The sequence below is a fragment of the Rutilus rutilus genome, assembly GCF_951802725.1.
Source record: "Rutilus rutilus genome assembly, chromosome: 1".
Taxonomy (NCBI): domain Eukaryota; kingdom Metazoa; phylum Chordata; class Actinopteri; order Cypriniformes; family Leuciscidae; genus Rutilus; species Rutilus rutilus.
The window spans coordinates 74,494,375-74,517,191 of record NC_140209.1 but is presented as its reverse complement, the minus strand read 5'-3'; the positions used below and the strand labels follow the sequence as shown (position 1 = coordinate 74,517,191).

The following is a 22,817-nucleotide window of genomic DNA, read 5'->3' as shown; positions in this document are numbered from 1 at the left end:
TAATTTATATAGAGCATATATGTTCATACCGATACATGGCAACTGCTCAGAATCATTGTCATTTAGAAATAAGATCACGTGGGTGTTTGAATCGAGATCACAATCTTTTAACAAGTAATTGTGCCGCTCTATCATATAGTAGACAAACAAAACTGAAATTTAAGTCATTATTCACTAAAAATCTTTCCCTCTGCTGCCCTGCTTAATCCCCCAACAGCTCCAACGGGACCCCCAGCAGCACTTATTGGACCACCGAAGTCCCCAATTGGACAGTCAGTGTCCCTTTTAGCACCCTCAGTACAACCACAGCACCTATCCCAGAACCTGGGGAAAAGACCCCACTCCCCAGAAGGACCTTCAGCAGCCTCCCCAGTTTCTCTTGAAAAAGGTAAAAAAGGAGCTATATGAAGAGTATTATAAATAAGTTGTAAGCCCCACAAAACCATACTCTTACTTTGTGTAATGTGAAACTGTAAACAAATTCAGAGTCCAGAAACATTTATTATTATTATAATCCTAAAAAAAAAAAAATTACACAACTGTTTTCAACATTAATAATAATAATAAATTACACAGTGTGTCCGTGAGCAAGGCAGTGAAGGTACTTTACTCCAGGGGCTCCAGGGGGATTGTCCCTGTAAATGCACTGTAAGTTGCTTAGGATAAAAGCTTCTGCCAATATATATATATAAATGTTTCTTGAGCATCAAATCATCATATTAGAATGATTTCTGAAGTATCATGTGACACAGAAGACTGGAGTAATGATGCTGAAAATGCAGCTTTGATCACAGAAATTAATTACGTTTAAAAATATAATCAAATAGAAAACAGTTTTTTTTTTATTGTAAAAATATTTCACAATTTTACTGTTTTTTGCTGTATTTTGGATCAAATAAAGCCTTGGAGCCTTGGAGACCGGAAGTCTTCTTTTAAAACATTAAAAAATCTAACCGTTCTACTGATTTTGGCCACCACTGTATATACATTTTAAAACGATTATATGAATCATCAAATTCCATGAACTGCTGCTGTTTCATTACTTCAATAATGCCTGTGTTTGCCCATATTTTAGGACATTGTTTGGGTGTTTCGGTGTCTTCCTATTCGTGGTGCACAATATATTGACTCACTATCATTATTGCAATATCACGTTGTGCAATATCATATGAAAATGTTGCAGAAAGTATGCAATATTTCGTTTATTTTGTGGAGAGATGCGTCCGTTGACTGTGTGGCTTAGTTGTATTCGATTTAGAGTAATTGTTTCATTGGCCAGTTGCCCTGTCACATGCACGTGACAGGGCAACATGCCCTATAGAACACCACATGATGAGCGTGGCTCTGGGAGACAACGAAAAAATGGAGATCGGAGGCGAAAAATATCAGAAATGGGGCCAATCAACTTTTGTGTTTTTACATATGTTTAAGAATATCTAAATTAATATCGTTATCACAATATTCATGATCAATATTCCAATATCACATTTTGTCAATTTCGTGCAACCCTAATTCCCATAGACACTTTGATGGAAATTGATTTGCAAGATAAATTCAAGGTGTGTTGATGTACTGTGTGTAAATCCATACATTGGGATTGATATTAATTGTTGTGAGTCTTCATGAAGGCTGTATTTGCATTTGTAAGTGGCTGTGGCCTATTAGGTTTGGTCGATGTCCAAATGCATATGTGCATTTGTTTATTTAACAGTAGGGCTGAACAACTAATCGAAATTGTTGTTATTACTTTGTTTGACAGATGAAGGTGTGGAAGGAGGCTGTCCTGCTCCCACTACTGTGCGGCCAAATAAAAGGAAAGGTGTGTTGATGTACTGCTTGTCCAGCTTTCTGAATAGGAGTGTGGTCTGAATGCCACAAAATTGATTAGTATAAGCTGCATAACAACTTGTTACTGCATAACAACTTATGTGCTGTTATTGTGCAGTTCTCTTCCGCAGTAGGTGATGCAGGGAGTCTTGTGATTGGTTTTCAAGCCAGCCAATCAGAATTTAGCAGTCTCATCTCTGATTGGCTGGCATTATGGCATATTGTAACGCTGGGTTGTGTTGAGCAAGCGAACCGTCTGCGCTTAGAGAGCGCTCACGGCTGGTATGAAAGGAGCAAGAAAGTGAAACTTTGCACACGCGAAAGAGAACGTCCGCGCACATCCAAATACTTATTTTAAATGCAAAATTGATTTTCGTTCGCTCGCAATATTTTCTTATCTGCGAGACGAACATTTCTCCACAAAACTCAGTTCACGCGCGTGCGAAACGCCCTTTTCCACGCTCAAAATGTGATCTTGCGCGCGCAGAATTGTGACCGAAATCTCACCCCATACCACTCGACCAGTCACGGATATATGCGCCTGCCACTCGACCAGTCACAGATATATGCGCCTGCCACTGCTTTATATGCGCCGGCCACTCGACCAGTCACGGATATATGCGCCTGCCACTGCTTTATATGCGCCGGCCACTCGACCAGTCACGGATATATGCGCCGGTGTTACGGTTTATCTGGTGACCGTGTTAACTGGTGACCAACTTCCGTTCATCCGCTGCAGTGAGCAGATTCGTCGATTCTGAAAGCACAAACTGACGCGATATTAAGCTGTCTAATAAACGCAGACTTGCTCGTTACATGCCTTTCGTATTCTTGTAAAGATGACAAAGTATTGCTATGATCTAAAAAAAAAAAAAAAAAAGTAATCTTTCCACGGGTTTCGAACGCGCGCAGAAAAGAGCTCCGTGAGAACACCGTGATAAACATGTTGAGCTATCTCACTACTACCTGTCCGAATCAAAACAATGTGCCAATTTTAACTTGTGACCTCTGTGTGTTTCCTATTACAAAAACTCACCATGGCGTTATTTTAGAAAATCCCAGCTAACAATTTAACGTTCTGGGAACGTTAGTTTTTGGTTCCCAGAACGTTCCCAAGAACGTTCCCTATTGGTTAGCCAGGAAAGTTTTCTTTACGTTAATAGAACGTTCCCTATAGGTTAGGGGAACGTTCCCGGAACGTTGCCGAAAGGTTCCCAGAACGTTCCCGAAAGGTTCCCGCAAGGTTCTCGTAACGTTCCCGGAAGGTTAGGGGAACGTTCCCGGAACGTTGCCGAAAGGTTCCCAGAACGTTCCCGGAAGGTTCTCGGAACGTTCTCCTAACGTCTACACATCCTGATATGCCTGTACACAAATTATAGGTCTACAAACATATTCTACATTGTTTATTGTTCAAACACTTAAGAATCCTATGAATATATTATTACAATAAATTGAATTTACAGAAACTATCATTAATAAGTAAATCAATCAGTTTGTATTAAATAAATAAATCAGCACACAATCCATGTTTTTGTTGATTCATTGTTTAATTATCAACCTAAAATAAGTCATTAAAAACAGCGTTAGCAAAATGTATTCAGGAACAGTAATTTACATTTAATATTTCAAACATGAAAATATTTCAATAAATAAAACTGCACAAACATTTTAATTAAAACTATCTTTTGCAAACTGTAGCCTATAACTTCGGCTAAAAAGTTGAAAAAGTATTTATTTATATACAATATACATGAATGTGCCAATCTTCACACTGCTCAAAACATTTAAACTCCCAACACCATCTGCAAATTTAACAAGAAAATAAAAAGACAACGTGTTACATGGACACACAATCCCATGCCAAAATTCAAGCCCTGTAATGGCATTAATATTCATCTGGAGCAAATGAAAAGAGTGAGGTGGGATTGTGTGTCACAAGCTGTAGGAGATATGAGAGCACGAGCGCTGCTGGTATCATGTATTTATTCAGATATTTCAGCATCAATGTGTATAGAAAAATTTATATATTTCAAAACACTACATTGCATTTATTTATATTGCACTATTTATTATTTCAGACTACAAATCAAAAAAGGAATGTTTTATATAGGGGTAAGGGTACCCATTAAGCCTCTCTCTCTGAAGTCAAATAAAAAACAGAGAAAATAATATTTAAGTCTAGTGAACTCTGACCTGCGAATTCGCTCTACCTTTTATGTATAAGTCTCACCTCCAATGAAGAGTTTGAAAACCTGTAACTGCTGTGTTGTTTATGAGAAAGAAAGTGAAAAAAAGTTTGAAACTGCTATCATTTTTTTTTTTTTAATCTCTGTGACTTTACACCTACAAATTCCACTGTCACAGGTGCTCAGTTTTGCTATAATGAAACCCTCACAGAACATGGTAATAATCAGCCATCCATGCAAAAGCAAAGGTCGGTGTAGTTTACAGGTGCATCTGTCCAGGCCAACGTCTGATGCCTTGATGCCTTCCGCTGGGATCCCAGAAAACCTGAAATAAAAAAAAAAATAGTACAGTTCAAAATCTATCATACATACATCTCATCTGGTATCACAAATTATCATTCCAGGTTCACTTTAAGATATGCTCAATATTAGGGCTGCACGATATTGAAAAATTTAGAGTTTATTTAGAGATATCAGCCGTATGGTTTAGTGCATGCGCTAATGGCTCCAGGTTTGTATCTGGTAAATTACCCCACTAATAATGCCCAGAATGGTACCAAACTACTACAGTAGTACAAATAGGTTCTGTACTCATTAAACGAGGCATTGGAAAGTTTGTAAGTACATCAGGAGTTTATTTAAATAACACTTGCCTGATGGCTAATGCTACCGCTGATGTTGAGGTCACTTTATGAGTACAGAACCTATTTGTACTACTCATTTTCCCCGACATAGAGCAGACCGGCACACAACAAAAACTGCTGTTCGGATGTTCCCTTTTCTGATATTTTAGCCTTCGTGACATTTTAATTAAAACAGAAGTAAGAATTTTAGTGTAATAAGCAAAAATTAACAGCAAACTCAGAGATCACCTACCGCTGCAGATGTGTACGGAAGTGAAAAGCGGAAATGCTTAGACCTCTTTCCGGTTCAACCGCTGGGCGCTCCGCATAACCCCTATTGGGGGGATTTTGTAGAGGAGTGAACCTGCATAGAAAATTACAATAGATAACAAGCATAGATAAATACAATAGAAGAAAAACACAGTTGAAATAAGCAGTGCATTATGTTTTTCAGTTAAATCTAACTTATCAGGTACAGAAATTGATTTATCAAAATGTAAAATAAGTCTTCAGTGTAAAAATAAAATAACTATAAAATTAATGTATCTTTGCTAAAGCTACAAGTCATTTTCTCTTTTGATGTTTGATCACCATTGGCGACACAAACAGCTGCGGGTACGTTAGGCTGCTGTCCCTTTAAGACGAATGCGCAGAACTAATATAAATGACACGCATCCGTTTTCTTTCTGTTTAAAACACAAGACAAGAGGAAACTCGCCATTTTGACTTCATTTTGCGTGCACGTGTCTGTAAAAAAAAAGTGAAAGAACTGAATTCGGCTAAACTCACCTTCTTCATCTACTGACTGTGGATGGCATCAAGGTCTTGTCCTGAAGAATACAGGGCCAAACAATAGGGATTTTATCTCATCTGGTAACAAGAGCAAAGCCATAACTTTAAGAACTCTACTGATATATTTACCCCCTGATATTGCATTGGGGATATCAATTCAAACATTTTTAAAGGCTAAGAGTATGAGCCACAGCTGCCCAAGATACCAAGGGGTTGCAAATTAGTCATGGCTATAAACATGTATGCATGGCATCTACTTTGTATTTTTTATAAAGCAATGTTCCATGCATTTGTCCCTGTCAAATAAACATTAAATAAATAAATCTGTGAAAAATAACTGCCTAAAGTTGTCGACCCCCTGAACAGCATTTAAAAGTACAAAGAATTTCAGTATTGATCAATAAAAAAAATACATAAATACCTTTGAGTTGGACAGTATGGTGTCAGTCTCATTGGCCAACATAATTCAAAACAGACCTAAAGAAATAAAATAAAATATAGTAATCATCAGGATATCATGTTATCATAATAGTTAAATGAATTATTATAACTATGACCATTATAATATTGTATTAGTCGCCTATTATTTAGCTGATTATTTAGCTTACAGGCTTCTCAAGGACAATCTCACTGAAAAAACTTGGGGTTAATGATTTTAAAATGTGAGACTTATTTCAAAAGCATAAATCATACAGACCCCAAACCTTTGAACAGCAGTGCACTGCATGTTTGAGGTGGTTTTGCTTACTAGTCATATGGTTCATAGAGATTTTCTTGGACAGGGAGTGCAGCAGGCCATCACAGCATGATGATCTAGGAACATAACATGCTGTTTGTCACAGAGCCAAAAATATTACATGTGATAGGTTTATTACAAGGAACCAAGCTAGAACAGAGGAGAAATGCATCTTAAGATAATATATTGTGAAATAAATGCATATGGAATTATCATCATGATTAAACAATAACTCACCCCTTGTTGTAGAGTTTTATTTTTTCTCTCGCTATTCTGAAATCACATTTTAGCAATATTGGTAAGTGACGTCACTGATTAAGTTAACAATACAGTGCATTCTTTTAGGTTAGCCTAAATAAATTAGCTTACTTCCCATTGACAAATTACCAGCAAAACTATCAAAAACTGTTATCTACACTAAATATGTGTTTAAGTCAAGTCAAGTCAAGTCAACTTTATTTATATAGCGCTTTTCACAATACAGATTGTATCAAAGCAGCTTCACAGCATGATTAATTCATTAAATTAAGTAAATTAAGTATCCCCAACTGAGCAAGCCAAAGGCAACAAAAACCCAAAATTTCATAAATAAGACCTCAACTTAACGTAACTTAGGCCGTGTGTCCACCAAAGCGTTTTTAGTCAGCTGAAAACGCTAGGCGCTCTGCTAAAAACGCTCATCTGTGGGCGCTTGAGAGCGTTTTGGCAGTGCAGCGTTTTTTTTTGTTGAGACGCTTCGTTGCTATGATACAGAGTATCCGCGGCACAGTTTACTTGTAACTGATTTCGCAGATAATTTGTCTAAAAATGTCGACACAATGTAGAGTACTTGCTTTGGTCCTTGCTTTGGATGAAGGGATGGCTGAACCACGTAGACAGAGAGGACGGACGCGCCGGTCTATGTGGGTTCATGATATCTTGAGAGCGAGAAAACATCTCGGAGAGTACCATCGTCTGGTCCAAGAATTAAAGTTGGACGGCAGCCGGTTCAAGGAGTATTTTCGGATGAGCAGGACACAGTTTGAGATGTTGTTCCGGAAAATTGGACCTTCTATTTCGAAGAGAGACACAAACTACCGGGAGGCCATCAGCTCGGAAGAACGTCTTTGCATTTGTCTGAGGTAAGTGCATAACTTATAAGGCCATTCCGAAATTATTTCAAGTGATATTTTGTGTTATTGAGCTGAAAATGAAAAGTCTTTTGTAAGTGAATGTAGTGAAGTAAAAAAAATGCATTGTTTGTCTCTTTGCTATAGTGGGAGTAAAATAGCAGAAAAAAAGCTCAAATAAAGTAACGTTAATGTTACAAGTGACTCAAAATTGTAGGCTACATGTAGACATTTATTTATTTAACGTTAGTTTCGTACATTCATCACTGCATATATGGTAACATATCTTATTTTACTTCTTTCTTGTATTTATGATTCATTGATAGCTACTGAAGATATTTTACACATCCAAACACATTTACAATTTAATATACTTTTATATAAATAAGCATAATATAAATAGGGTAGAAGTCTAATTGAATTTATAACTAATGATAGTATGATTTAAATTGATGTTTTATTTAATGTATAACTAATTGCCCTTTGCAACTTTTTTCTGTATTTATTTCAGATATCTGTCAACAGGAGACTCATTCCGATCTATCGCTTTTAGTTACAGGGTGGGTTACTGCACAGTGGCAAGGGTGGTAAAAGAAGTGTGTGAGGCAATATGGTCACTCTTGGTCCAGGAATACATGCCCTTCCCTGAACAACATCACTGGAAGAGGATTGCTGAAGACTTCCATAGGCTGTGGAACTTCCCCAACTGTCTGGGAGCAATCGATGGGAAGCACATTACAATACAGGCCCCATCTTCAACAGGGTCCATGTATTTCAATTATAAAGGAAGCTTCTCCATAGTCCTTCTAGCAGTGGTTGATGCCCGGTACCTTTTCCGGATGGTGGATGTGGGGGCATACGGGAAAAGCAGTGACGGCGGGACCCTCTGTGCCTCCGAATTTGGCAAGGCTCTCCAACATGGAATGCTCGACCTACCAGAGGATGCACCATTACCAGGTTCAGAAGACCCCCAGCCTGTGCCACATGTGTTTGTGGGTGACGAGGCTTTTCCTCTGAAGAGAAACCTTCTCCGACCCTACCCAGGAAAACACCTCGACAGAGAGAAGCGTGTGTTTAATTACCGTCTTTCCCGTGCGAGACGGATGGTGGAGTGCACATTTGGGATACTTGCTGCCCAATGGAGACTCTACCACAGAGTGCTTGGTGTCTCACCAAAAGTGGCAGATGCAGTGGTGAAGGCCACTTGCATCCTTCACAATTTCCTACGGTATGAGGATGCTGATGAAGAGGAAGTAAGTTGTGCCCCCCTGCCATCAGAGCCACAGTTTGCCATGCAGCCCATCCAGCGAGCAGGCAGCAACAATGCCTCTAGGGAAGCACTGGAAATAAGGCAAAGGTACACCACCTACGTCTCCTCTCCAGCAGGTGAAGTTGAATGGCAGCATTCTGTCATCTAATGCCTCATAATTACTCCCACCACCATCAGGACCACTGCCATCAGTACCATCCAGGACCACCACCAATTAAAAGTAAAAAAAGGCTCTTTTAAGAGCCACCCATAACCTCAGAAAATGAGCATATTTCCTTTCACTAACAAGCTGCACATAACGAATACAATAAATTAGTAGTCTAAATCAAGAGGAAAATAAAAGACTGGAAAAGATGAATGCTTTTAATAATTATTTTAATGATAAATTTTCATGTACAGATTGATAAATACATTAAACTGCCTTATAAAAAATTGTTTGTTTTACATATGAAGTAATTTGGTGTGTCTATTTCAAATGTTATTTTTGTGTGTGTATGTGTCTGTCTGTATGTTCGTTGATGTGTGCATGATAGTGTTTTATTAATTGTTAAATTCTGCGTCATGTAATATTTGTTGGAATTTAAGTTTAACCTCAGAACGATTGCGTGGGGGAAGTCGTCTTAAGGCACCAACTAAACTTAAAAGAAACTGCTCTTCCTCGTCTGGCTTGTTGTTACTGATGGCGTTCAGCACACAGCGCTGGTACTCGGTAATATCTTGCTCAGCCCTTCTCTTTGGAGCAAGAGTACGGCGAGATATTTCAGGTGTGCAGAGTGGTGGTACATTTTGGGAGTCAGGAGATCCGGATTGTGTGGTATTGAACTGGGTCAGGGACTGTGTGCTCTCATCTGATGTCTGTGGGGGACAAATCAGAAAATTATATTCTTTTTAAAGTATATGTACATACATACACACACACACACACACACACACACATATATACATACATATATATATATATATATACACACACACACACACAGATATTAAGTATAGCCTACTAATAATAATAGTAATTCATTCCTTTGACATAAATAATAATTCCTTCCTTTGAAAGAAATACTAACAATTGCCTTTCATTTAACATGTCAATCTTACAATTATTTTTACAGATATAGCAGCACTTATTACACAATTAAAACAGATATAGCTGCAGTTTAACATTAACATTGGGGTTCACATAGTATTCTACACTATACCTCCACTGGTGTTACCATAGACTCAAGGAGAGCTACTACACTGATATCCTCATCAGATGTATTCAGATTGCTAGAGGTGTCCCTATTTGTTATATATGGCTCCAGGAAGCTGAGGATGGACATATATTTCCACCTCCGACTGCCTGCTGCTGCCCCTGAACCTGACTTCTTTCTCTCTTTCTCCTCGTTTTTCTCTCTTTTGAAAGTGTCCCTCAAGTATTTCCATTTTTTACGACATTTTTCAACTGAAATTTGTAAGAACAAAAAGATTAGAGATTTTGTGAAACAACAATGAGAATATTCTGATTACCGGCGTTATAGAAATGTAGCTAGCCTGCCCGTCCCCCCACTGATCAGCTGTCTAGCTGACTGCCGCTTACCTGATAGACACATCGCCGATGAAATGTTACTCCAAGCACTGTTTTTCAAATTGACGTTGTGGTAATCCGGGGATGTCATCTGGTAAAGACAACTATGTTCGGAGACCAGCAATATAAATTTTTCATCCATTTTTTTCCCCGTTTAGCTCTGCTAGTTGATGTCGTTGTACAATCAGAATGTGACAGTTGGTCGGTGTGGTTTTAGTCCCGCCCCTCCTCCACTGTGATTGGTCGGTTGGGTAAAAAGTGACAGTGATGAGCGCAGCGTTTTACCCAAAGTTGAACATTCTTCAACTCTCTGCGACCAGTAAAAAACGCCGAACGCTCGGCGCTTCAGCGTGAAAAAGACGCTCAGCGCCTCGCTGCGCTCATGGCGTTTTAAAAACGCGGCGCTCCCATTGAAAACAATTGAAAACACACGCCAGCCGCGAGTAAAAACGCTTTGGTGGACACACGGCCTTAGGCCTAACGTTGTCTTTTGAAAACGGTTAGCTAGCGTAGATGCTAACGGACTTTTTCAAAGACATAAAACCATTTTTTTTAAATAAATATTTAACAGAAGCATGTCAATTACACGTAAGAAATGTGTCAGGGGCGTTTGTGTGTATTATTTGATAGATTTTGTTGTCTAAACTTACCTGAAAGCAGTGAAACCAACAGCGAGAGACGGGAGGTTTGTTGTTTGTCAGCTGTCGATGACGTTTCCATCTGCTCTTGCGCAGCGCACGTGCTCCAGTGTTTGATCACGCGCATGCGCATTAAAACACTTCAAAGTCACGCAGCATTTAACATATAGAATTAAAATATATAACATAATTTAAAATATCAATAATAAAAAGTTATTGCGAATAGATCTGAACGTTGTTGGTTATCTTATAACCTTAGGGGACCGTACTGACGACGTTGTCAGTTGAATCTGCCTGTTAATAGTAAGTGATATTAAAATAATAACCTGCAGAGAACGTTCTCAGAACGTTCTCTTTAGGTTATAAAAATAAAACCTAAAACCTGCAAGGAAACGTTCTGGGAAGGTTCTCTTTAGGTTATAAAAATTAAACCTAAAAATAACCTACAGGGAACGTTCTGGGAAGGTTCTCTTTAGGTTATAAAAATTAAACCTAAAAATAACCTACAGGGAACGTTCTGGGAAGGTTCTCTTTAGGTTATAAAAATTAAACCTAAAAATAACCTACAGGGAACGTTCTGGGAAGGTTCTCTTTAGGTTATAAAAATTAAACCTAAAAATAACCTACAGGGAACGTTCTGGGAAGGTTCTCTTTAGGTTATAAAAATAAAACCTAAAAATAACCTGCAGGAAACGTTCTGGGAAGGTTCTCTTTAGGTTATAAAAATAAAACCTAAAAATAACCTGCAGGAAACGTTCTGGGAAGGTTCTCTTTAGGTTATAAAAATAAAACCTAAAAATAACCTGCAGGGAACGTTCTGGGAAGGTTCTCTTTAGGTTATAAAAATAAAACCTAAAAATAACCTGCAGGAAACGTTCTGGGAAGGTTCTCTTTAGGTTATAAAAATAAAACCTAAAAATAACCTGCAGGAAACGTTCTGGGAAGGTTCTCTTTAGGTTATTAAATAACAACCTGCAGGGAACGTTCCCAGAACGTTCTCTTTAGGTTATAAATTTAGACCTAAAAATAACCTACAGGGAACGTTCTGGGAACGTTCCCTTAATGTTATAAACATAGATCCTAAAAATAACCTACAGGGAACGTTCCCAGAACGTTCTTGTTTGGTTCCCAAAAAAATAACCAAATGGGAACCAAACGGGAACGTTAGGGGAACGTTCTGTGTTTGCTGGGATGTATACTACATGGTTTATGATTTCAAAGCACATTACATGGACTCTGTAGTCAGACAATGGTACATAATTGTGGCTACTACAGTTGTATAACAACTGCTATGGTTAAACTGGTTATTAATGAAAACATGGTTCTGTGTCGTCAGATACTAGCTGATGTCTCAGGTGATGAATATAATAACGTTATTTGCATGTTGCTTTCAACGTTATTTTATCCTAAAATTAATTTAGAAACATGTGACTTTTTAATGTGTCGTTTTAATACTGAATGAAATGTAAACGTCATATTGTAGTCGCTTCAAAAGATTACATTGTAAAGTTAACTTGTCAGCTATGTCATGTGATGTGATTATAGCAGTTAATGGAATGTCAAGTTTATTCTCAGGTCAAAATACTACTTGTTATTATTGTAAGTAAACAATTAAAAATGTTTGTACAATTGATAACAAGTGTTTATTAATTAAAGTACCTTTTCTTATACACTCCATTTAGGTCAAACAGCCTACTTTTGTTTCTTTACACGGACACACCTGCATTACAGTTAGCACAATCTTATTTTTTCCCGCCAAAACAACAATGATTTATTTTGTTAAATAAAGGGGGGAAAAAAACTGTTATATAAGCTAACTATCAAAATATAGCAAACCCCGACTAAAAATGGAATCAGTCTGTCAAAACACAAGTTTCCGATTGATCATGACCATATAGGCTACTCAAAGCGCAATGTGTAAATAAAAAACAATTGATGGCATTATGAAAACTGCATTATTTGTCATGTTTCACTTCTACCTGCAGACAATACGAAATCCATAGGTTTTTTTTCTTTTTTCTTTAAGCCTCTCTAATTGTTTGTTGACTATTTAATGTGTTCAGCTTTACAACATACTATCTAAAAGTGAGTCATTACCTGAATGTACAGTCCGAAACCTGCTTTTTGGGGGTGTCGGAGTGTTGATAGGGCCCATATGGGTGTTGATGGTGCCCCCTTAGTTAGTGCCCTACACAGAACGCATATTCTGCATATGGGAAAAGTAGTACTGGAGTCGGTGTAGTAAAAGCTTTACATGAAGCTTTGACTTAAATGAAAACATAACATTGCTGCCTTTGATCAACAACAAATCTAACATAAATGGCTGTTGGTTACTATGGAAGCTATTTCCCGCCATGAATAAAAAATGAGTAATTGTGCGTTTTATTTCAAAATTCTGACTTTTTCTCTCTGCTAAAAGAAAAACACCAGACAAAAGGCAGAATGTGAGATATAAAATAGGAATTGAGCGAAAAACAGTCTGAAATCTGACAGAAAAATATACAATTACCCTTTTATATGTTCAATTCAATAAAAAAGCTTTCATAGGTTCCACATAAGGGGGAAAAACATAAAGATGCAGTCTGGCACACATTCTTACTCCTGCCCTCCAACTGTTCTTATCCCTTGTCCTGATCCATCTATGACTCTCCTTCTTAACCTATTCTTGTCTCTTACTCAGATGTTTCTCTCTCTGCTTCTCTGTCTTGTTGTGCATCCACGCTTAACAAAAGCAATTCAAAGACTGTTTTTTGTGTGTGTGTATGTCCAAGTAATGTAAAGAACTTCAACACCTGACTATGTCTCCGACTGAGAGTGGAATCTTGTACAAACCCACTGTATTTTGTAGAGACACATTTTGTCGAGCATTGACTGAAAATGTTGGTAAATGTGACCATTACCTTTATGAAGCCCCTAAGTCCGTCTAACGTTTTTCTTTAATATAAAATTTTTTATCAGGCTCCTATGTATAGGTTTCTACCTAAGTACCGACATTTCTAAATGGGCTGAGGCTGGGATATAGTGAGTTTGAAGTGAAAGCATTTAATAAACGTATACTATGTGCGGAGAGCATTCACTCAGAATTATTATCTCATTAAGGTGGCTTTTAGAGGCTTTTGCATCGGAGGTGGTCATATGTAAACATTGTGGCTAAGATGTTCAATGGGCAAAATGACCCATCTCACATTTGTGTCAGTTTACAAATGATGACTATTCGTAGCCTATAGTGTTTTTGGTGTTCTTTAAATGGGCTACACTTCAAGGGTTCTCCTGGATAGGTTTTTTCCTGTTTTTTTTTTTTTTTTTTTTACAATTGGTAAAACAAATGTATGTGGGAAGCCTGCCAATGTAAGAATGTTTGTCAGTAAACCACTGGATCACAACATATGGTGTTATAGGCTACGGGGCGTCGCTATGCAATACCAGTGTTTAGCTATGTGAATGGGATTCCTTACTTGTGACAGTGTGATTTTTCTAATCATATAATCAAACCATTCATAATTTAGCCTAAACTATAGCATTAGCAACGTTGTTGCTGGAGAATCACGTTAATTATTTGTAACTGTACAATTACATAATTCCAATTCTGCATCAAGCTGATGTTGTATTGTATTCTAATTGTATTTTCATATGATCAAACCGGTCCCTCATTTAGGCTACTTATCGACTGCTTTTGTGCAATATATTCCCAAACAGAAAATATCGATTTTATATATATATTTATTTTTTAATAATTGATATATCGCCTACGTAAGTCACAAGGTAAAACGTTCACACAGTAGCATGTATGTGAAACGTTTCGACTACAGGACATAGTTTATATTGTTTATATAGAGCTATTGAACGCAAGTGACAAGTTACCAGTTAATGTGTATTATAATTGCGACTACAATTTGACGTTTACATTTCATTCAGTATTACAACGACAAAGTAAATGAAGTCACATGTTTCTAAATTAATTTTAGGATAAAATAACGTTGAAAGCAACATGCAAATAACGTTTATTATATTCATCACCTGAGACATCAGCTAGTATCTGACGACACAGAACCATGTTTTCATTAATAACCAGTTTAACCATAGCAGTTGCTATACAACTGTAGTAGCCACAATTATGTACCATTGTCTGACTACAGAGTCCATGTAATGTGCTTTGAAATCATAAATCATGTAGTATACATTTTCTAAAATAACGCCATGGTGAGTTTTTGTAATAGGAAACACACAGAGGTCACAAGTTAAAATTGGCACATTGTTTTGATTCGGACAGGTAGTAGTGAGATAGCTCAACATGTTTATCACGGTGTTCTCACGGAGCACTTTTCTGCGCGCGTTTGAAACCCGTGGAAACATTACTTTTTTTTTTTTTTAGATCATAGCAATACTTTGTCATCTTTACAAGAATACGAAAGGCATGTAACGAGCAAGTCTGCGTTTATTAGACAGCTAAATATCGCGTCAGTTTGTGCTTTCAGAATCGACGAATCTGCTCACTGCAGCGGATGAACGGAAGTTGGTCACCAGTTAACACGGTCACCAGATAAACCGTAACACCGGCCACTCGAACTTACACAATATGTAAGGTTTAAAAAAACAATCAAATGCAGCGCGCGTCTCGTGGATCGCGCCGGCCAGACCAGCCACACAATCTCTCACTGTTTACATCTATCAGACACTCCTAATGATACACAAAAGCACACATACAGTGCAATACATATCTTATTTACCTATTTCTCATCTTATCTGTTTTTTTTTATTTGCACTTTTTCCCCGTATGGGAGCGCGCTCGTGGCTAAGCGATTCAACGAAGCGTCGCACCAGCCACACGATCTCTCGCTGTTTACGGCCACTACCAGCCACGCGATCTCTCACTGTTTAACATCTTTCAGGCACTCCTAATGATACACGAGAGCACAAAGACAGTGCAATTGTAACCCTTGTTAAATAAGATTTACAAATATTATTTATTTGTATGCTACTTGAATATAATATGATTATTCATATATAAAAAATACATCTATATAAAAATACATCTATATAAATATATGTATATTTGATTGGAGTTCAGAAGTAACAAACAACAAATCAGAGTGCTGGGTTGTTAGCCCCGCCTCCTTGCTTACTGATCGCGTCGCGCAGATCACGTTAGAAAGCAGATGCAGAGTGACGGAGAAATGTGATCTGACGCGAGAGAGCAAAAACATAGAAACATATGTTCTTTACACTGTTCAAAGTTCACAAAAACCCCCCCCGAATAAAGCGGAGGGTAACCATAGTGTAACCCTTGTTAAATAAGATTTACAAATATTATTTATTTGTATGCTACTTGAATATAATATGATTATTCATATATAAAAAATACATCTATATAAAAATACATCTATATAAATATATGTATATTTGATTGGAGTTCAGAAGTAACAAACAACAAATCAGAGTGCTGGGTTGTTAGCCCCGCCTCCTTGCTTACTGATCGCGTCGCGCAGATCACGTTAGAAAGCAGATGCAGAGTGACGGAGAAATGTGATCTGACGCGAGAGAGCAAAAACATAGAAACATATGTTCTTTACACTGTTCAAAGTTCACAAAACCCCCCCCCCGAATAAAGCGGAGGGTAACCACGAGATATTAGAGGATCCAGTGTGATTGTGCCGATCGGGCATTTCAGAGGTTACATGTTAACTCGGTGAGTTTACCAAATGTTATGATTAGCCTTAAAAAAAACGAATGACAACACATTGGATGTGATAATGGTTTATTTGTTTTATGCATATGAGACAAAATCTGGTTATATTGTGATGTTGTATGGGTTGGATTGTTTATTTGCAGTGTGGTTGTGTCAGACCGCATGGTGTATTAAGTGTTCACCACTGAGTGAGTGCGTGTGCCTGTGAAAAAAAAGAGAGACGTGAGTGAACAGGTAATTGAATATAATGTCATTTACTATGATGATGGTATTCATGTATGTATTGTATATGTTTTCTGCGTTATATTTAAATGTTAACATCATTTAAGATACAATATTGAATGCATATTCTGGCCTGTGATCAGGCCAGGTTTTTTTTTTCTGTGTGAATGTTTTTTGTTCAAGATGGATTTCATTAATTGATGGCGAGCCTCCCACTTCGATTGAAAGGATCACGAGCTTAGAGGAAAGGACCGTTTTCAGTTCTATTATTTCTTCCTGAGATAAGTAAGAGAACCCATTTACAGAGACTGATATTTTTTTTTCTGGGACTGAAACATCTCAAGAACCCAATTGAGAGTAAAAGACTGATCAATATTCAAATTGTTATTTCATTTGAATTTGAAGTACTGAATTCAGTGGGTTAAATGTACAGCCACTGCTGATTGTTTCTCCAAGTTGTGTTTTATTGAATACCTTGATTGGGATTGTGATTACTGATTTATTCAAAGGGTGCACCCAGGGTATAGTTATTTGTTTTGTTTGTTTTGTTTGTTTTTATATTGCACCTTGTTTATGTGATTGAGAAAAAAAATAACACTAAAGAAAATCACTGAACTAAAAGTAAAGTGTTATTGGTTCAACTTACCTTCTGTCTCCGCCTGTTACTCAGTATCACCACTACCTCCTTTTACGTACCGTGCAGTCTTCTGATTTAATTTTTTCTGGTCCGATAGTGAGTTAATACCTGCTACAACTGTGGCGAGCCAGCCAGGAGGTGGCGCTGTTGCTGAGTATTAACAGTTGAGATTAAATTTGCATCTTTTGATCCTTCAAAAAAAAAGAAAAAAAGAAAAGAAATGGAGATCGTTGAGGCAGAGGGTATTAAAGTTCCAAACTCTGTGATTGTTAGTGGCTTGACTAAAACCGAGAGTGATGATGAGTTAATTGACATCTTGAAAAGCTATGGTTCTTTTGACAGAACCATTTTCATTAGTGACAAACAATCAGAATTTTACCAGAGCGCAATAATTGAATATAACAGTGGTCAAGCGTTGGAAATGCTAGAACCCCAGCTACCCTATACTCACCAACTGTCCAGTGATCCAGGTATCACTTACCACGTGAGGGCATTATCTAGAGTCTTTACACAGCAATTGGGCAGTAGTGTCACTCAATCTTACCTTGAAGGACTGAAAGAAATAGCTAAACTGAGTGGAACCAAATTTGAAGCAGTGTTGAGCCAAATGCTTTCTCAAATGAGTGCAGAACTCACACCAGCATCCACTGATCTTGAGGCTGGAGACGGAAACCCTAATGGCCATTCACCTCGAAAACTCCCTGGCGTGTGTGTTGGAGCAGCACCTGTTAAACCAAGTCAGGTAGATGAACCACAGTCACAGCCCACGCCTATTAAATCGAATGCCCCACCTCTCCTTACCTCTCAACAAATACTAAATCCACCTGAAGTTCAGAAATTCATTGTTGAACACGTTGTGAGGAGTGGTGAAGCGGCTGCCCAAGGGCCTGTACAGGCAAGGCTCAGGGTGTTCTCTGGTAAATGTCCTAGACCTGGAAATGAGGTTGATTATGACACTTGGCGCTCCAGTGTTGAGCTTGTTCTGAAAGACCCTGGCTTATCTGATCTGCATGTGTCCAGGAAGATAGTGGACAGTCTTCTGCCACCTGCAGCCGATGTTATAAAGCATCTAAGCCCTGAAGCTCCATCCTCAGCTTACCTTCAGTTGCTAGATTCTGCTTTTGGCATTGTTGAAGATGGGGATGAGCTCCTTGCGAGATTTATGAATACCCTACAGGATGCTGGTGAGAAACCATCCGCTTACCTTTATAGATTGCAGACAGCCTTGAGGGCGACTATCAAAAGAGGTGGAATAACTCCTGAAGAGGCAGACCGGCACCTCCTCAAGCAGTTTTGTAGAGGTTGCTGGGATAATGAATTGATTACTGATCTGCAGCTAGAGCAGAAGCGCAACCGTCCTCCTTCTTTTGCGCAGTTTCTGCTCATGCTACGCACAGAAGAAGACAAACATACAGCAAAGGTCACTCGTATGAAGCAGCATCTTGGGTCTTCTAAACAGAGAGCTCTGATGCATTCCCAAAGAACGTGGGTCTCAGCAGAACTTGAGCAAAGGGAAGCTCCGGGAGTGGTTTCACTTGCAACTGAAACACAGGAGCTCAAGAAACAGATTGCTAAGCTACAAAGTCAGTTAGCCAATCTTATGACCAAGCCAAAGACCCAGAAGAAATTCCTATCACAAGAAGCAGTAGACAATCAGTGCAAACTGAAGATAGGAACTGCTGGCAATGCGAGTGCAAATCCAGTCAATAAGAAACCAACAGGCAGGCCGAGACCATGGTACTGTTTTAAATGTGGCGAAGATGGCCACGTTGCATCTTCTTGCACTTCTGAACCTAACCCTGCTCTTGTCACTAACAAACGCAAGCTCCTAAAAGAGAAGCAGCTTCAGTGGGACGCTCAGAACCCCACTGCCAATCCTGATTTAAACTAGAGCCAGCTCTTGTTGTGGGACAGACAGGGGCTGAAGTTAAAGCAAATCGTCCCACTACTAAACATGTTTCAAGCAAATGTCAATCTTCTAGTAAGCAAAGTTCTAGCCTGCCAAAAGGTTTAGTCGGTGCTAGGTGCATTGCGAAGGTCAGCATTGCCGGTGAAGAGTGTCATTGTTTATTGGATACTGGGTCACAAGTCACAACAGTCCCCAAGTCCTTTTATGAGCAGCATCTCTCAGAGTACCCCATTAACTCCATCAATGACATCTTGGAAGTAGAATGTGCCAATGGTCTGTCTGTCCCATATGAAGGCTATATAGAAGTAGACATTACCTTTCCTGAGGAGTTTCTGGGTGCGAGTGTTGAGGTGCCTACCGTAGCCCTAGTAGTACCTGATGTGAAATCTCACAATCAACCCTTGGTTTTAATAGGGACAAACACCTTGGATGTTCTCTATGAACAACATTCGAATGCAAATTCCCCAACATACCAACCAACTTCATTTGGTTACAGAGTGGTTTTGAAGACACTTGAAACAAGATGGAAACAAAACACAAATGGTATTCTGGGTCCTGTGCGGTTGAAAAGTAAAGTGCCTGAGGTCATGGCTGCAGGTCAGACAGTAGTTGTGGAAGGTTCCGTTGCAGTGCCCTGTGGAGCTGAAAAGTGTGTTGTGGTGGACCATCCATCTAACTCATCTTTGCCTGGTGGAGTATTTGTGAAACGCTGCCTACTCTCCCTCTCTAAAACTCGGCCTTACCATTTACCAGTGGTCCTCACAAATGAAACCGAACATGAGATAGCTATCCCACCAAGGTGTATAGTAGCAGAACTCCATGCGATCAAATCAGTACTTCCTCCTCCAAACACCTCTGTAGGCAAGCACCTACCTGCTCAGGAGCTCAATTTCACCTTAAATTTTGGTGAGTCCCCATTGCCACAGGAATGGAAGGACCGTATCACTAAAAAGCTCAGAGAAATGCCAGAAGTTTTCAGTCAGCACGACTTAGACTTTGGGCACACCCAGAAGGTAAAACATCGCATAACTCTGAACAATGAGACCCCTTTTAAACACCGAGCACGGCCAATCCACCCACAAGATGTTGAGGCGGTCCGCAAGCATCTACGTGACCTTCTAGCTAGTGGAGTCATACAAGAGTCCGAGTCACCCTTTTCCTCACCCATAGTGGTGGTGAGAAAGAAAAACGGAGATATACGGCTGTGTATTGATTATAGGAAGTTAAACCTCCAGACAGTGAAGGATGCGTATGCACTCCCCAATCTTGAGGAAACTTTTTCTGCTCTGACCGGTTCTAAATGGTTTTCCGTACTAGATTTGAAATCGGGATATTATCAGATAGAAGTTGAGGAGTCTGACAAACCCAAAACTGCCTTTGTCTGCCCATTGGGGTTTTGGGAATTCAATCGTATGCCCCAAGGTGTCACCAACGCACCAAGTACTTTCCAAAGATTAATGGAGAAGTGTATGGGGGACATTAATCTGAAGGAAGTGCTGGTCTTTTTGGACGACCTGATAATATTCTCTGACACTCCAGAGGAGCATGAGAGACGGCTATTAAATGTTCTATCTCGCCTCAAAGAGTACGGATTGAAACTTTCTTTGGAGAAATGTAAATTTTTCCAAACCTCCGTTCGCTATCTGGGACACATTGTGTCGGAGCATGGAGTTGAGACAGATCCCGAAAAGATACAAACATTAAAAACCTGGCCGAGTCCCCAGAACCTAAAAGAGTTGAGGTCATTTTTGGGCTTTTCCGGCTACTATCGCCGGTTCATTAAGGATTATTCGAGAATTGTGAAACCACTCAATGATCTTACGTCTGGATATCCACCGTTAAGGAAAAGTGGAAAAAAGAGTGACAAAAAGGGTCAGTACTACAATCCTAAGGAGCCCTTTGGGAGTCGTTGGACGCCCCTATGTGAGGAAGCTTTTCAGTCGATTATCGGAAAGCTTACTAGCGCACCTGTCCTGGGTTATGCTGATCCCAAACTCCCCTACTTTCTCCATACAGACGCCAGCACCAAAGGGTTGGGAGCTGCCCTGTATCAAGAACAAGGTGGGCAGATGCGTGCAATTGCATTTGCGAGCAGAGGGCTGTCGCACAGTGAGTCAAGGTATCCCGCTCACAAACTTGAATTCCTTGCTCTCAAATGGGCAGTAACGGAAAAGTTTAGCGATTACCTTTATGGCAGTCAATTTACTGTCATTACAGATAGCAACCCTCTCACGCATGTTCTTACCACTGCAAGATTGGATGCTACTAGTTATCGGTGGCTTGCAGCTCTTTCCACTTTTTCTTTCAAGTTGCAATACAGAGCAGGCAAGCTGAACATCGACGCGGATAGCCTTTCAAGGCGACCTCAAGAGCCTTTTCCAGAAAATCCCTTGTCCCAAAAGGAGCACGAAAGGATCCAACAGTTCATACAGCATCAGCTTACAAACACTGAAGATTCTGTCAGTACCCCGGATGATGTAGTCCAGGCTATTTATGAGAAGCACTTGGTTAGGCAGTCAGCTGATGTTGGTCCAGGCATTGCTCTCGTAAGCTCCCTTGCAATATGTCCCAATGCTGTTCCCGACTGTTATGAACAAGAGGGTAGTTCTGATTGTTTACCTGTTATACCTCACCTTTCAAAAGACCTCTATGACAAACAAAGAGCCGATCCAGTTCTTCGAGAGGTGATTTTGCATTTGGAGTTGGGAGAAAAACCTTCACCAACAGTAAGGAAGGAACTTCCTGGTCTTCCCTATTTCTTAAAAGAGTGGGACCGCTTTGAGTTAAAGGACGGAGTACTTTACAGGAGACGGAAAGACAAGGATTCCACCACTTACCAGCTAGTGCTCCCTGAAGAACTAAGATCCTCTGTGATGAGCAGTTTACATGACCACATGGGTCACATGGGGATGGAGAGAACTTTGGATCTGGTCAGGTCCCGGTTCTACTGGCCAAAAATGGCTTCTGAAGTGGAACAGAAGGTCAGGACTTGTGGTCGGTGTGTGCGAAGGAAGTCCTTACCTCAAAAAGCTGCACCCTTGGTCAACATCCAGGTCACCAGACCATTACAATTAGTTTGTATGGATTTCCTTTCATTAGAACCAGACAGAAGCAATACGAGAGACATCTTAGTGATCACAGATTTTTTCACTAAGTATGCTGTGGCAGTCCCTACCCCAAATCAAAAGGCGAGGACAGTAGCAAAGTGTCTTTGGGAAAACTTAATTGTGCACTACGGGTTTCCCGAACGCCTTCATAGTGATCAGGGCCCAGATTTTGAGTCGCACACAATCAAAGAACTTTGTGAGATATCAGGAATTAAGAAAATTAGAACAACACCTTACCATCCTAGGGGAAATCCTGTGGAACGTTTCAACAGGACCCTGCTGAATATGCTTGGCACATTAGAAGAGAAGGACAAAACCCATTGGAAAGATTTCGTCAAGCCATTAGTTCATGCATATAATTGCACGAAGCACGAAGTTACAGGGTTTACCCCCTATGAATTGATGTTTGGGCGCCAGCCTCGGTTGCCTGTTGACCTTGCCTTTGGGTTGCCATATCAGGACAGTCCACAAAAATCCCATTCCGAATATGTCAAGCATCTAAGGTCTC

The 22,817-nt window shown here is 39.4% G+C and overlaps 1 protein-coding gene and 1 long non-coding RNA gene across 4 annotated transcripts in view; both read right to left on the bottom strand.

The window, feature by feature from the left end:
- The window catches only part of LOC311305800 (uncharacterized protein), a 1,224,369-nt gene that overhangs the window by 71,609 nt on the left and 1,129,943 nt on the right, over nt 1-22,817 (bottom strand). The window lies entirely within an intron of this gene.
- Nucleotides 3,016-10,829, bottom strand: LOC311306043. Of its 3 annotated transcripts, XR_014630118.1 has the most exons (7): nt 10,761-10,829; nt 6,402-6,437; nt 6,177-6,241; nt 5,850-5,905; nt 5,426-5,506; nt 4,890-5,000; nt 3,016-4,338 (listed from the first exon to the last, which is right to left on the bottom strand). It is a non-coding gene; the product is annotated as an uncharacterized lncRNA (long non-coding RNA). The 3 variants fall into 3 exon arrangements; XR_014630119.1 differs by lacking the exon at nt 10,761-10,829 and having other exon boundaries at nt 3,017-4,338; nt 6,402-6,732; XR_014630120.1 differs by lacking the exon at nt 10,761-10,829 and having other exon boundaries at nt 3,017-4,338; nt 5,426-5,466; nt 6,402-6,732.